We start from the raw sequence: 16762 nt of genomic DNA, 5'->3' as shown, positions 1-16762 counted from the left end.
TGGAAACATATGACCTTCCACTTCTAAATCCAAACTGACTATCAGCCAAAATATTCATCTCTTCCAGATATTTTATCCATCTATCTTTCAGAATTCTTTCACACAATTTTACGACCATGCTGGTTAGGGACACTGGTCTATAATTCAGGGGTTTTTCCCTGTTTCCTCCCTTATAAATTGGTACCACATTTGCCATCTTCCATTCTTGAGGCACTTTCGCCTCTTCCAGAGAACACACAATTAAATTGTGAATCTTATCTGCCAGTTGTTCTCTGCATTCCTTCAGTACCCAATTAGAGATTCCATCTGGTCCTGAGGCTTTCCTTACATCTTGAGTTTCTAGTAGTTTATACACTTCCTGTATTTCCACTTTTATATCTTTTATCACTACATTTCTAGTCACTACCTCCGCTTCCACAAACTCCTTTTCATTAGTGAAAACTGACTGGAAACGTTTGTTCATTATTTCTGCTTGCATTGCCGCATCCTTATAGACCTCTTCTTCTACTTTCAGTTTGGTGATTCCTTCCTTTTGTTTCGGTTTGCCATTATCAAATCTATAAAACAGTTTGGGTTCATCCTTACATTTGTCTATTATACCTTTTTCAAAATTCCTTTCTTCTTCTCTGCGTATTCTTGTGTATCCATTTCTAGTTCTTTTATATTCTTCCTTTGTTCTGTTGTTACCTCTCTTTCTCCAATTGTTCCATGCTGTGTCTCTCTCTTTTTTTTTGCTATCATACACCTTTTATTAATCAATCAATCAATCATTTCCTGTGGCACCCCACGGGATGCATGGGGCCTCAATGAACTCTCTCCACCAATATTTGTCTCTTGCCATCTCCTTCAGGTCCCACCAACACTTCCCCCCTGCTTCTTTTTTCATTGTCCTCAACCAGGTTTCCCTCGGCCTACCTCTACCTCTTCTTCCTCTAGCAGTCCACTCTGGCACATCCTGTATTAAACTACCTTCTTTTCTGAATATGTGCCCCAGCCACTTCCAGCGAGACAGTCTCACATATTCATTAACTGGTTCCACTCTTGTAATATCCTTTACTCTTGCATTTGTAACTCTGTCTTGCCACTTTACCTCAAGAATCCTTCTCAGTATTTTATTCTCAAATCCTAATACTTTCTGATCTGTTGCAATTGTACTGTACCATGACTCATGTCCGTAAATTAAAATTGGTCTAACCATGGACTTGTAAATTTTCACTTTAGTATGTACCGAAAGCATATTATTATTCCAAACAGATTTCAACATTCCAACAGCTCGCCAAGCCTGTCTAATCCTCTCCTCAATTTCATTGTTTAATGATCCATTAGATGATACAATCGTTCCCAGATATTTAAAGTTTTCTACATTCTTCATCACATTATTCTTCACCACATTATTTCCTGTTTTCTTTCCCCTTTACTCTTGGCACAAATTTTTCCACCCCCGAATTATACAGGTCTAGAAAAATATCCAACTTCCTCTGTATCTCTGTTGTTTCTCTGAATTTTCTCCAATCTGCATTTTCAAAAAATTTCCTCAATCCTGTAAAGTTTGCTTTCCCAAAGTTGTACCTTCCCTGCCTATAAAGCTTGTCTCTTGGCTCCACGTTCCCTGTTATCATCTGGAACTCAATGACCACATGATCACTTTTTCCAATAGGACACAGATATTTCAAGGATTTTATTACATCGGGTTCTTTGGTAAACAGTAAATCTAGTCTTGCTGGTGTGTCCTCACCTCGAAACAGTGTCTCTTCCTTGACCAATTGCGTCATCACATTGTTCATTGCTATATTTAATAATATAGTGCCCCACGAATCCTCGCCGCCTCCTGAGTGCCATTCCTCCCAGTTCACCTCTTTACAATTGAAGTCACCCACTAAAATTATATTGTTGCTTTTCTCAGTCAGTTTCCGGAAATGACATGCCATGTCTGACAGCATTTCTTGGTATTCATCATCACTCCATGCTCTTGTCTTAGGGGGAACATATACTACTGCCATATCTCGTTTGTTATTCTCTCCAGTTTCTAATTCATATTTATCACTTCGGCCCTGCCTTCTCCCATTTCCACGGTGTCTACATTTATGTTGTTCTTCTCTGCTGTCATCACTCCTCCTCCTGTTTTTTCTTTTCTGTCTCTTCTCCACAGTTTGTATTGACCACCGCCCATATGAACATCAATATCTTCTCTTAACTTGGTCTCTACAAAGCACATAACGTCATGTTCAGGTGTGATGGTAACAGCATGCTGGTGTCAAATAAGAAACTACAATCCACTTCACAGTGGATTATTATGCAGCCATGTCATGAAGGGAAATGAAATATTTCAAAAGAAGGGTGCAGATGACAAATGTCTACTATGCTACCAGATGTATTATACTAGATATATCCAGTGCATGCAAAGTTCATAAAGTCCACTGTAATAATGCATGTGTTGAATATTGCATAATATAAATCTTGAGTAACAGGAAAATAATAGAGCATGGTCTTGATTATTACTTTAATATTCAGTTTAAACCACCACCCCCCTGTTGCCGAAACATTATCTAAGTGTTGAGGCGTGACTGTCACTAACTCTGCTGTCGCCCCTCCTCACTGTGCAAGTGATCCCATGCCTGTAACGAACTACTGATGACAGCAGCATGTCTGCGACCACAATCATGGATCATACATTTGTCCATAGCCGCCCAGATGTGTTCAACAGAATTTAACCCCTCCGTGGCCATGCCTCTAGAATTTGTTGGGACCCACAGGCTGACCACGAGGACAATTTTACAAGTTTCAAAAATCAATTCTGTTCTCTTGCCAAATTTACAAGGACTGTGAGACGCACCAGAAGTGCAAATTTGAGCTTCCTAAACCCATCCTGAGCCATGCAATGGAGCGCAGAACTTGTGCAAATTTACGCAAATTATATCATTTTTTTTTTTTTTCACCCCCCAGAAAATTTCAATGGTGTCGAAATGGTTTGAAATTACTAGATATGTATATTATGAACTAATTCAGTACAAAATATGGTAAGTTTCATAAAAAAAAATATGTATATTTCTTTCACATTTTTTAATGTTTATTGCGTTTATGCAAGTATCGAGTTATTTCTGTGGTCTGGGTGATTTAGTTTGTGTCCAATGAGAGGAGAGAAATTATATTTTTGACTCTAACCAGATATGGGTCCTCCTTCATGTGAACAGGCTGAACCACAGCACCTAAAATTCGTTATGACTCATAATTAGCATGTCGCATGAGAGAATTTGCATGAAGGGAAGGGATGATTTTACATCCATATATTCACCACACGAACACCTCATATGTTGTTGAAATGCTTGCACAAAGCAAGAAATATGTAAAATGAACAAATTCAGTGAATAGTATCTTTACTTATAAATAAAAATATAATTGAATGTTTTTCCTCTTTTATATGTTTATAATGTTTATTCCTGTATGGAGTTTTATTTATTTATTTTTTACTATGGGTGCTCTAATTCATATGGAAAGAGAGAATAAGGATGCTATTTTTAGACTATTTTGAGATAATGGGAGCACCTGTGTGTGTATAGACCAAAACATCTTGACCAAGATTCAATATGACTTGAGATTTGCATCTCGAATGACGACATTAGTGTGAAGGGATGGGGAGCCACATATTCATCATAAGAACACCTCATATGTAGCTGAAGTGTCCGGGCAAAATAAGAAATATGTACAATGAACAAATTCAGTACATAGTATATTGTGTCCATCCATCCATTCATCATCCAATCGTGTGTTGCCCCATGAGGAGCGTAGGAACCCGGAGCTAGACAAGTTGGTCCTGACATTTAAGCCCTAGGCACCGGGCATGGGTAGACCTATCCATGTCCCAGAACCGGGTTATTGTCAGGAAAATCAATTTTCCCCCCAATATTTTATTTTTTTTTTTTTTTTTCATTACAAATCAATCACAAATGACAAAAAACATAAAAAGTGCGTACTTATTCTCTGTTGGTGATTTGGAGGTGGTGGTGTGGTGTGAGGGAGCCGGTGTGTGGCAGCTGGGCTGACACGTTCAAGGTCGCCATGGTGTGTTGGCGGTATTGGTGGAGGGAAGAGGGATGACTACCTCGTGCCAAAATAAGTGCTGAGTGTGGATTTGTTTCTCTCACTAATTCACAATGCCGTATGAACACAATATTACGACTAAAACGGCAAAAAAACACAAGAAAGTAACTAATAAAGGTTGGCTTATTTTATGTTTTCCATGATACTTATTTTCTAACAAATTTATGTCTGTTTATTTATTCACTACTATTTACACACATTTACACTTTATTTCACTGTTTTTAGTAATTCTTGACTGTATGATACTCCTTAAAGTCTGGCTGTGGTCAGTACAAGTGTACTCAAGCACCCGTACACTCTCCCCCACACCCCTCATGGCCCCCTAGTAGCCCTCCCCACCACTCCACCCCACCCCACTCCTCCCGACCCCTACCCCAACCCTGAACTAGTATCAGCTGGTTCCAAGGCCACACTCTCCCTACCCAGGCCTCCCACCACCCTTCACCACAGCCCTCCTCACTGCTGGGCTGCCCTTCCACACCCCCACCCCCTCTCCCAGCCAGCCAGCATTACCTCACGCACCAGCCATGCTGGGACAATACTTTGAGTCCATATGGCATGCTACTAAGTTCAAACATGCCCGGGAAAAATTAAAACGTCATATGACGTGAACCGAGGCCACTACCAACACATAACGTGGACTGGCGCCTTGGGGTTAAGGTGAGAGTGACCAGCCTCACTCATCCCCCAGTGGCATTACGTGAGCAATAAACCCTAACCACTCCCTGGACATAAACCTACACAGACTCAATCCGAGTGGAGCCTTAATTACCCCATAAACCACCAGGCGCCATAATTTGGTTATATGGTTACCACCCAGCATAGTAAATGGTTTCCTGGTGTACAGGAAACCATTTGGCTTGTCACTCAGTGTTTTGTTACCTACAGACAGAAGGAAGAATGAAGGAAAGAAAGACAGAAGAGGGAGTGTAAAGTCACAGGTAGGCAGAAGAAAGAGGAAAGAGTGAAGGAAAGAATGACAGAAGAGGAAGGATGGAAAAAAGGAAAGGGCAGACACCCAAAGCAGCACTACATCAAGTGCGTGGATGGTGTGCACCCCCACCTCCCACCACGTATATTATGTACTTGTAAATAATATCATAATTATGAATGTCTTCCCTCTCTTTTGTTTATAATGTTTATTCCTGTATGGAGTTATTTTGTTCTACTTTTGGGTGCTTTAGGAAAGAGAGGAAATTCTTGACTGTATGATACTCCCTAAAGTCTGGCTGTGGTCAGAGGAGAAAGATAATGGGTACAGCACTTTCTTTTCTTGACTTTCATATTCTTACTTACACTAACATCTGAGGGGATCAAAAGGACTGAAATCCACTCGTGACTGATTCATGAGATATAATGACTGTTTGAGTGGTTTAGAGGCTAGAGTAGGTATGTGTCAACATCTCCCAGACCTCCATTCCCTTTCCACAATTTTCACAGTTTTCTACAAATCACGCTGCATCAACGTCGACAGCCATACTACAGGAAAAAGTCAATCGATGCCGGCTGCCACGGAAGGGTTAAATCTGGGGATTTTGCTGGATGTGGCAACAGAGTGATGTCAGGGTGTTGCCAAAACTGATCCTTGACAATATGGTGCATCAATCTTTCTACGTAATGATGATTATAATGCTTTCATACACGTAATGTTATTATTACTATAATCCCTACAGTACAAGGTAATGTTTGCAGATATCTATCGTCACTATTTGCTGATGCATCTCCCTCACATGAACACAAACCCTTCGGAAACAGCAGCCATTGTGGTGTTCATTTTCGTATCTATCAGACTCCTGGGTAACAATACTTTTCTGTATACCTGTATCATTAGTCAATGTAAACAGTTGGGTACTACTATTAAACCCTTCTTTACCGAAAATGTGTTTTGATGTACCCCCGTACATCGCTAGTAAACACCCGTGAGACACCGGAACCGCTACCGTTGTACGCTGGTACACCCTCTAATGAATGGCAGCTTATGGGCCTCAGGGTAGCTCGGTAAGGCTGTTTCTGAGGACTTCGTGTTAGCAACAGCTTTGTGTTTTGACGACAAAGACTGTGACGAAGTTCTGACGAATTCTGACATCATAAGATACGTCATGACTAAGTTGAGGTGGCACCAATAGCTTGCTCACTCATCTGTGATGTAACCTCTTATAGACCAATCATTTATAATTTCTACTACAGATATCGTATTATATTTTCTGCTGACATACGGCAAAATTTACACCTGTTGGCCTGCCTGAGAGAGTCAGTTACCACGCACTTGACCACGAGAGAGAGTGTACAGGATATTTTTCTCTCATGGCGTCTCTGGCAGATTCCGATAGTGACGAGTTTATTCCTCATGAGGATACTTATTTAGATGTATCAGATGATGATGCAGCAGTGTCTGATATGTCGGTAGATGACTGTGATCCTGAAATGATAGCGAAGTTGATGTGAGTGAGGAGGAGGAGGAAATTAGTAGCGAGCTTAGTGACGCTGCACTCACGGCAACAAGTGGATCAAGGTCGCCATCACCATCACGTGTGTCCACATACTGCATGCTCAGCTTACAAGGTAAATAAATAAGCCATCCATCTGTGCAGAACATTTTTTTCAAGCCAGTTTGTACAGTAGTTACCTGGGTAACAGTACTTTAGCATAAGATATGTAAACTTATATACCATAATGCCATACCACGTTGAGTACACCGCTTCCCATCCGATCAGCGAGGTAAGCAACGTTGGGTCTGGTTAGTACTTGGATGGGTGACCACCTGGGAACACCAGATGCAGTTGGCATCCCTACGTGTCAAGTGGGGTTGGTGGAGGATTAGTGCCCCTCCCTGTAAAACAGTTAACTCTAAGCCCTTGGCCACCCTGTTTGGGATACATGGCGTCTGGCAATGAATGAATGAATGAATGAAAAATTTATTTTATAATATTTTTTTTATTACCAACATCATGCTGGGTTTATGTGATCATCAGTATACAAACAAATAAAAAAGAGTGAATAGTTTCGACGTGGCAAAAAATATACACTACCCCTCACACTACGGGAGGGGGAGCTATCAGGTCGGTATGGAGGGTAAACGTACTGTTTACATTGGGGGGAGGGGTTGGTAAAGAATGGGTTAAGGGTGATGTATTTTACTAAGGGTGATGTATTTTTTCAAGAGACTGTACTCCAATTTGTCAGTGAATGGCAACATGCTTGGCTATGTCCTGTTTGCATCTGAACAGTTTACCACAAACATCACACTTAAACTCCTTAATTCCTGAATGAATCAGTAGGTGGTTAGTGAGGCTGCCCTTCTGACTAAACAGTTTACCACATTCATCACACTTGAATTTCTTCACTCCTGAATGGGTAAGTAGGTGTCGAGTGAGGTTGCCCTTCTCACTAAAACGTTTACCACACTCATCACACTGGAACCTCTTCACTCCTGAATGAATTAGTAAATGCCGAGTAAAAACACCTTTGTAGCCAAACAGCTTACCACATTCATCACACTTGAACTTCCTAATTCGTAAATGAATTTGTAAATGCCGGGTGAGGTTGCGCTCATTGCTAAATTGTTTGCCACATTCACCGCACTCTACCTTGTTCACTCGTGAATGGATGAGAAGGTGCTGGGTGAGGTCACCTTTCTGACTAAACTGCTTACCACATTTATCACAACCGAACTTCACTCCTGAATGAATTAGCAAGTGTCTACCTAAGTTCCTCCTGTCATTAAACTGCTTACCACATTCACTACAGTCATACTTCACTCCTGAATGTACTATTCTGTGTTGGGTAAGATACTTCTTTTTAATAAACACTTTACCACACTCTAAACATTTGAACTTCTCACAGGCCATTGAGGGGATGACAGTGTCTTGGACAATCCCATCACTGATGAACATTTCTTCCCTCACCTCACGTTCTAACTTCACATCTGGTTCCTCCTTAACTAACTCCTTTATTTCCTCCTCCACATCACATTCTAACTTCAACCCTGCTTCTTCCTTAACCATCTCCATTATATCAAACCTCCGAGCTCATTTACTTCCCACAAAGCTTGGTCAGCTCTCCATTCTGGTCCACCTTACTGTTATCATGACTACTGTATCTGTCAACAACATGATCAGGGACCAATATCAAAGTTATGTAATATATATTTTAGTCTGTACTGAACAGTAACTATCTAAACATACATCATTACCAGTGACCAATACCTGTCAGCACAATGATTATTACTACTGAACCCACAATTATCAACACACAGGGGATGACTATCAACACGCAAGCCACTCTAATGAACCATAACTGTTACACCTATACTAAGATCCACAGAAGGGTTGAGTCCTTTCCTGTAACAGTACCAAATGAACTTCTTGATTTTGTTGAAGAATATTTCTACCAGGGAGAGGCAGTACACACAGCAGCAATGCCTGACAATAAGTCATTTAATTAACAAGGGGACTCAGTAGAAAATGCAGAGGAAGTTCATATGCTACTGATGATGATGGTGTTGCTAAGACTGAAAACCCCACACTTATCGTCCAGTGCCTACTTATAACAACTTTAGAACAATCATAAATATAAAGGATACCTCAACAGCAAAGTTTTCCAGGTTTCACTACTCCTATGTCATATACAGAAGAACACTAACATATAACACACAAACTGTGGGTTGACGTGCCTTCTGTAGGATGAGACCAGACAATGACCAAGATGGTCTGAGGCAAAGACACAAGGTATGACAAAGGATTTATTTGGCAGCTCCCTGATGACCACAATGTTGATATCTCTGGTTTACTGATGGAACTTCAGCTGTAGACCTGGAACAAAAACTGCCATTAGACCAGCATTTGTGTTAACCTGCTAACACTGTACAGCACTTTATGCACACACACCCACGAGGCACAACATCAAGATTTGAGTCATAAAAAAAAAGAAGAAAAAAGAAAAAATAAACCTAGGGTCATATCACACAAGAGCAGCTCCTCTGATACACTGAATGCTGGATGTCTTGTACATTAGCAATCCAATACCCTGTTGCTCTCTGTCTACTCATTTGAAACACCATACAGCTTAATTAATACTTTTCTTCAAACACAAATACATACAGTGCAGCCTGTTTATACTGGCAATTTGTGGTCTGGAGTGCACAGATTGCAAGGTGTGCTTCATTTTGTTTGTAAAGAATCCAACATGCTTGCAAGCATCAGCCTTGGCCTAATGGTGGCTCTCCATGCTGCTCGATCTCTGGCAGCCTCCCTATGCAGTCCTTTATCCCTGAGGTCAGACTCTATGGCCTCATCCCATGTGTTTTTCTGGTCTGCCTCTCACAACCACAATGTTCACATTTCTCTCTTTCAGCATCCAGTTGTCATCCCAATCCTCTCCACATGCCCACACCATCTCAATCTACCCCTCCCCATTACAACACCAATAAACTCCAGTCCCAGCCTTACTCTCAACTCTTACTTCGTGACCCTAGCCCTCCCCAGGCCTTGCATTGAAGGACACATTGTACATCCACCTAATCATTGTCATTTCTGTATGTTTGAGCCTACAAATTTCCTTTTCTTTACTGCCCATGTCTCACTCATCATAAAGCATTATACTCCTAACACATACCGCATACAAAGATTGCTTAGCATGGAGGAAGAGCCCTCTCAATGTCTTGAGAGGCAACAGCTCCCTGAACTTCTTCCAACCACTCCTCACTCTTGGCACGGAGGTAGCTCCAGCCCCACCTCCAGCCAAGGTTGGAAAAAATCACAGATTTTTTTTTTTTTTTTTTTTTTGTCATTTTTTTTTTTTTTTATTTCTATCTATCTATCTATTGCCAGACATCTTAATCCCCTACGGGGTGGCCACAAACAAATCGCCTCCACGTCACCCTGTCCCCCACCATTTCACTGCTCTGCTCCCATTTCACACCCCCCTCTCTCGTATACCATATTTCGTGGCATGTTAGACGCTGCAGTGTGAAAGACGCATCCTAATTCTGGAAGGGAAGTTCTGAGAAAAAAAGTATGTCTTGACCAAGACTACAGAAAGGTTGCTTGATATGAGTATTTTGTACTAAAATACGCACTCACCTTTCAGAATCTCTATTCAGTACTGTATATCTGTCTTTGATTTCTTTATTTTTATGTAAAAGAAGGGTACAAGACAAGAAAACAAACAACAGCTTCCCTACATAATGTTACTGCATTCCATAACACTATCTTAACCTGCAGCGTGCCAGTGCTGTTTTAAAACGGTCTGACATAATGCCGCGGCCAATGCCAGTGCCATTTTAAAATGGTCTAAAATAAAAAGCTTCACTGTGACCGCAATTTTCAAGATTCGCAGGTAAAAATTGGCAGGCATGTAAGGTAACTGTTCCTCTATCATCCCCCAGGCTGTCAAGGCCATACACTCACTCACTTCCCCCCTCACGCTCGCTCACTCTGCCTATGTGCCTCACCCAGTGCTGTACATAGTGAAGGTATTTTGTAAATATTTTCATGTAAGTGTAAGTTATAAATATTTTCTTGTAAGTGTAAGGACTATATATTGAAGTCAAGTTGTAAGTACCTTCTTAGAAGTGCCAGGACTGTACGTAATGAAATCAGGTTGTACCTATCTTCAAGTGTAAGATAATGCATTCACAGTGAGAAAGACACACAAATTGTGATAGTTGCTACAGTAATAAGTGATCAGAAAAGTGTGCTGAACATTGCTATACCTTCCCAGCATAAATACTGTACCTGAGTATCCCTTACATAGAAAACGGCTTTCTCTCACGTACGTGGTGAGCGTGAGAGAGCGGCTATACCTGTACACGAGTTTGCAGGACTAAATAAAACTCATTTCCTAGCCTCGATGAGCATTTTAATGGTGAAATTCGTTGTTTCCACATCAAAAACTATCATTTTAGCCCCCCCCCAAAAAAAAGGTCGAAAAATGGCCGGCACTGGGGTGACCCAGAGGGCTAAAAATGGCCGGCACACGGTGGGTTAAAACATTTGAGTCTTATTGTATATGTTTGGTGTCTTTATTTTTATGTAAAAGAAGGGTACATGACAAGAAAACAAACAAACAACCCCTTCCTTAAAATGTTACTCCATACCACGACGCCATCTTAACACTACCGGTTTGTTTATGAAAAATGAAGTCCGAAGTGTCCGATTCCTTTCGTACAATAATTTGAGACGTGATGTTCATCTCTATTAAAGTACACTACAGAGATAAGTATTATTTTTCGCGAAATGAACTTAAAAAAACAAAACTCAATAAAATCCGTTCTTTCATTTAAGAAAATACAAAGGCCATTAAGTGAAGGAATACACAATATCTCCAAAACAAATGCCCGCATGTCTTCAAATGCCTGCATATACTGAATTTTAGAATCACAGACAACACAACCAAGTTTTCAAAAATCAATTACAAAGAACGTTTACACCATTTTATGTACCCTAAAAGTACCAGAAGCCATCCTAACATGGGGTGATCGAATTTCCATATCGCTAGGCGCTAAACTGCTAAATTGCTAAACCGCTAATAATGCTGTAATTTCGGGAAGTATTATTTAATGTTGCAACTGTTTTTCCCATTGTTCACTAACAGTAATATAAGACTGCTCCCTTCTATGATGCTCTTGTATCGAATGAAATAAAATATCAGTCAGAGATGCCAGCCTAACAAGGGCTTTTGAATTTCCATACAAGACAGACGTCTGTTACAATGACTCAACAAAAGTCATGCTAGCCAACATCTCCAATATGATTCCCTCGCTAGTTAGTGATTGGACAGCAAGTGAAGTGATCATTATTGCCTTTCTGAAGGTTAGCAAGGGGTTCAGAAATGATCATGTTCTGAGAGTTGGGGGAACGCTAGGTGCTAAACTGCTAAAAAGCTGTAATTTCAGAAAGTACTGTTTAATGTTGCAGTTGTTTTTCCTGTTTTTCAGTAACAGAAATATAAAACTGTTTCCTTCTATTATATTCTTGTCTCAACTGAAACAAAATATCAGTAAGAGATGCCAGCCAAACAAGGGTTATTGAATTTCCAAATGAGACAGACGTCTGTGTCTGTTACAATGACTCAAATGTCATGCTAGCCATCATCTCCAGTATGATTCCCTTACTAGTTACTGAGTGGATAGGAAGCTAAGTGATCATGACTGCACTTCAGAAGGTTGGCAGGGAGTTCACCAGTGATCATGTTAGCCTGCTAAAGTAGGGTGTATGCTAGATGCTAAAGTGCTATACCGCTAAACCCCCAGACCGTCACATGGCCAGTTGTAAACAAACCCTAGATTTTTTCTTGAGGCTGGGTGTTTCTAATCGTAAAATCTGAGTATATACACAAGCGAATGTAACTTTTTACAACAAATCAAAGGTGTTTATACTCTAAAAAATACTTGACTGCCAAACAGTGAGATGATCCTCTGTATAAGTGATTCTTCTAAATGGAGCCAAGGTCTTAGTCTCGCCTCCACGATGCATGGGGATATTTGAAGGTGATTTTGAGACAAAAAAGTGCATCTTCCACCTCACGAAATACGGTACCTCTCCACTCCATCCCTCCATCTCATCCTTGGCCTCCTCCTCCACCTCACTCTCATAAACTCTCCTCATCAGTCTCTCACTCTCCATCCTCTCCACATGGCCAAACCACCTCAGAGTGTTTCTCCTAATGTTTCCTATCACATCTGCATCCATATCACAATGCTCCTTCACATCCTCATGTGTCAGTCTCTCTCTCCATGTGACTCCACAGGCTCCTCTCAAATAACTCATTTCCACTGCTCTCACTCTTGACTTGTGTCCCTCCAACAATGTCCAAGCTTCACTTCCATATATTAGAGTTGGTATCACAACACAGTACATCCCCACAGTACGCGAGTTCCAAGTACACAATCCCCCTTGTGCGCGAGGACCTTTTTTTTTTTTAATGTATTTTTTATTAGTACACGAATTGAACTCCTTGTAAGCGAGACAGGGGGCGAAGATTGGCCCAAATCCGGGGTTACCCCGAGTACGCAACATTGCCCCCCCAAGAAGTAATAACGGTTACTTACGCTCCACCCACCTTGTGACGTCAATGCTGCTCACTTGTCACGTGATGCCCATATGTGCCGCTTGGAGGGTGGTGAGGTGAACGTCCCAGCAGAGGAAATACACGCACACAGAGGGTACACTCACTGTTCCAGGTACGTCCCCGTGTACTCTGAGGCTATTTTTTCTGTGAGCCAGGATGTCTGCCCCCTCCTCCAGGATGAAGAAGTGCATCACCCATGCTATGAAGATGCAAGTCATTAGGAAGAAGGACAGTGGGAAGGGTAACACAGCCATTGGCAAGGAACTAGGCTTGGCAGAATCATCCATGTGAACTACATGGGCTAACAAGGAGGCCATAAAGAAGACTGTGAAGACATATGGGACGGCGACATTGGACAGGAGAAGCAGGCTGACCAACCAGGCTATAATTCTTATGGAGCAGTACCTGGCTACATTTATCCTGAGGAATGAGAAGGAAGGAATTTCACTGAACGGGCGCTACATCAGGGACCAGGCCAAGATTTTCAACAAAGCTGCAGCTCTGAAGCTTGCTGTAAAGAAACCATTTAAAGCCTCTATGGGATGGCTTTGCCACTTTCTGAAGAGGAAAGAGCTATGTCATATTTGCCTCACGGAGGAGCGTGCATCAGCGGATGAAATGGTGGCCAGGGATTATCCAGCCATCCTAAAGGGGATCATCGACGAGGGCAGCTACAGCTGGGACCAAATTTATAACACTGATGAAACAGCCCTATACTACAAGGCTATGCCAAAGTGTACTTATCTTAGTAAGCACCAGTGCCAGGCCCGGGGCAGAAAACTCAACAAGAGAAGGATAACAGTCATGTTCCCCGTGAACTTATCAGGCTCACACAAGATGCAGCCTGTTGTGGTGCATACTGCAGCACACCCCAGATGTTACAAGAATCTGTGCTGCATGGATGACAGCAGGGTGTACTGGTACAGCAACTCCAATGGCTGGATGACAAGTAGCATCATTTCCGAGTGGCTGTTGCGGCATTTCATCCCTGATGCCAAGGCAAAATCCCGGGAACTTGGCATCCCCTTCAAGGTGCTTCTCATCCTTGACAATGCCCCAAGTCATCCAACCTGGCTAGCAGACCTCAGCAAGGAATGCAAGATCGTTTTTCTGCTCCCAAGAACGACATCTCTCATCCAACTGCTATACCAGGAGTTGATTGCAAGGGTAAAGCAACTATACCACCAATGCCTCTACGATCACCTCCGCAGCAAGACCAACAGCTGTGAGGAACTGCAAGCAATTCTTGACCTGAACACAGTTTGGAGTGATGTCATGGATGCTGAGGATGGTTTGGACTTGCCACCCAGCTTCATCCGCTTCATCCTCACCACACACAGCACCCGCACAACCAACTTCAACTCCTGAGAAGACTGTTATGGCTTTTTGGCAGTCATTCAACCTCAAGGATGCCATCACTCTCTTGTTGTCCTTTGGGCAGATATAACCACTGCAACAATTAACCATGTTTCGCGCCTCCTCGTACAGCACCTATGTGAAATCTCACCGGGAAGCAGCTTTCAGAGCCTGGCCGCTGCCGAGGCAGCCACTCTCACAAGTGCACAAGCTGTGCCCGGGTTTCAGACCATCACGCTGGAGGAGATCAGGGGTTTACATTCGGCAGCAGCAGAGCAGGATCCCTAGGAAATCGTGCAGCGAGAGGACGAGGCCAACGCAGAGCAGGAGATCGCAGCAGAAAAGGCAGCAACACCAGTGATGGAGAGTGAAGATTGGACTATGATGGAGATCAGCTGGGTACTGTGTGCCCTTGATAAATTCAAGGAAGAATTCAAGGATATTGAATGCTCTCAGTTGCAAGTGGAGGAGGTGATGTCTTCACTGGACAAAACCTTCCGCTACTAAACTGACAAGTACAACCAGGAAGTAAACAGACAGAAGCTAACACTCATCACCCGTTACCTTCGGCTTGAACAAAGTGAGGAATCACTCCCTTCAACATCAGAAGAGCCATATCCTGAGGAGGATCAAGAGACTGATTTGATGTCTGAGGTGTCAGAAATAGACTTTGAAGGATTTATGAATGAAGCGAGTGCATTAGCTAGTAAAAGTGTTGAAAGTGCTGGTGACGAAAGTCGTGAGGAAGGTGGTGTGTCAGGTGGTGTGGTGGGTGATGCAGATGCACACTAGGTGCCTCATCCTGCCTCGGATCCTCTTCTTACCTCCATCACGCCTGTTGTCCTCTTGGGTAAAGGTGAGCAGCCATATTCTTGTTGGTTTAGTTAAGCCATATCCTTGTTGATTTATCTAGTAAAGCCATAATCTTGTTGGTTTACTTTATCTTAGGTAATATGTCTTAGATAGTTTCCCTGTATAGTACAATACTTAGGTCTGAAAGGCATCTCAAAAGTTGCCCATGAAGGGTGGTGCCGCCCATATGTAATTTTTCCCATAAATTTATGTATTCACAGTATGCGAATTCCTAGTACGCGACGTCCTCTGCCGCTCATATACTCGCATACTAGGAGGAAGTACTGTACTCTCATGTAGTAACTTTTTCACTTCCATGCTCACTTCCCTGTTTCTTATCACTGCTTTCAAGGAACCAGCAACCTTTCTTCCTTGCTGTTCCCTTTCAAGCACTTCACCTTCCAAACTTCCATCCTTACTTATCACACTACACAAATACTTAAAATTACTCACATTTTCCATTTCCTCATCATGCAACCTTACTGCACATTCACTGACTTCACTTCTCTCGAAGACCATAACTTTACTCTTCCCTACATTCACATAGTTTCTCCCAAACTCATCCATCAAGCCTTGCAACTCCCCATCGTCTTCACTTAACAACACAGTATCATCTGCAAACAATAGTACAGGAAGTTTCCAAACACTGCCCTCTCTCATTAGGGCCACTCCATCATCCACTGCCATACCTTGTATCTCTTTTATAACCCCATTTATGTATAGACTGAACAACCACGGAGACATGACACATCCCTGGTTCAACCCAACCTTCAAACTGAAAAATTCACTCAGTTCACTATCCACATGCACTGCAGCCTTAGCACCCTCATCCATACTCTTCACAGCATTCAACAACTTCCCATCTACTCCATATATATTCTTAATACTTTCCACAATCCTTGTCAATCCACCCTGTCATATGCTTTCTCCAAATCCATGAAGGCCGCATACAACTTCTTTCCCTTCTCTAGAAACTTTTCCACTAAAGATCTAAGAATGAATATCTGATCTACACAACCTCATCCCTTCCTAAAGCCTCCCTGTTCTTCTCCAACTAATTCCTCTGTTATTTCCCTAACTCTGTTAGTTAGTATCCTACTGTATACTTTTCCTATTACACTAAGAATACAAATGCTCCTATGATTAGCACACACTTCTTTTTCCCCTTTCCCTTTGTACAAGGGAATAACTATACTTGACTTCCAATCCTCCCTGACTCTACCTTCCTCCCAGGCCAATCTGCACATCTTCCACATCCATTCTACTACTATATCTCCCCCGTGCTTCAGCATTTCACCACACACTCTATCAATTCCTGGAGCTTTCCCCATTTTGACTTTCTTCATTGCTGCCACAACTTCCTTCCTACTGATATCTTCCTGTCTTC

At 42.0% G+C, this 16762-nt stretch overlaps 1 pseudogene; it reads left to right on the top strand.

Annotated features, from left to right (window-relative positions):
• The first annotated feature begins 6766 nt into the window (after positions 1–6766).
• On the top strand, positions 6767–6883 carry LOC145409581 (5S ribosomal RNA; annotated as a pseudogene).
• Positions 6884–16762: the final 9879 nt, after the last annotated feature.

Source organism: Coenobita brevimanus, chromosome 81 (assembly GCF_032717465.1).
Source record: "Coenobita brevimanus isolate Jiangsu-jjx chromosome 81, ASM3271746v2, whole genome shotgun sequence".
NCBI lineage: Eukaryota > Metazoa > Arthropoda > Malacostraca > Decapoda > Coenobitidae > Coenobita > Coenobita brevimanus.
The sequence above is the reverse complement of the archived record's forward strand: the minus strand, read 5'-3'. Positions and strand labels throughout refer to the sequence as shown.